The sequence below is a fragment of the Phoca vitulina genome, unplaced genomic scaffold (assembly GCF_004348235.1).
Source record: "Phoca vitulina isolate PV1807 unplaced genomic scaffold, GSC_HSeal_1.0 scaffold25, whole genome shotgun sequence".
Lineage (NCBI taxonomy): Eukaryota > Metazoa > Chordata > Mammalia > Carnivora > Phocidae > Phoca > Phoca vitulina.
Genome location: NW_022589728.1, coordinates 106,815 through 107,398, shown reverse-complemented (window position 1 = coordinate 107,398; position 584 = coordinate 106,815).

The window sequence follows — 584 nt, the reverse complement described above, 5'->3', positions numbered from 1 at the left end:
GGGGGGGCTAGGAGGGAGGGGTCAGGCTAGGATTGCCTTTTGCCCTTAGCAAAGTGTCAACATTAAGGCAGTTGAGTCCCTAGAGGAATGTCACTCTGCCTATTTCAAGGACATGTCAGTGGGCTGTAGGTAGTAAGGAAATTTAATAATTTTTCTTCTGCCTTTGTTTCCCACATCATGGTGGTTGGCAGTATAATACCAAATTTTGTAGTTTAAGTAGTTAGTAGAGGACATTGACAGAAACAGTAAAGATAGAAATCCATCATGATCTAAGTGACATTCCAACACATGTGGTCTTTATAGCCCAACTCCCCAACTTCCCTAGGAAATTGTCCCCGGTTCTCTCTAGGAGGTCCCCATGCTAATACCAGGAACTTGTGCACATGTTCCATCACACAGCAAAAGGGACCCTGCAGAGGTGCTTATGTTAAGGACCTAAAGATGGGGAGATGATCCTGGATTCTTCAGGTGGCCCCCTGCAATGACAAGGGGGTCTTAAAACTGCAAGAGGCAGAGAAGGATGTCAGAAGGATGCTCTGTGAGGAGGACTCTGCCTACTGGGCTGGGGCTGAGCATGGAGGAGG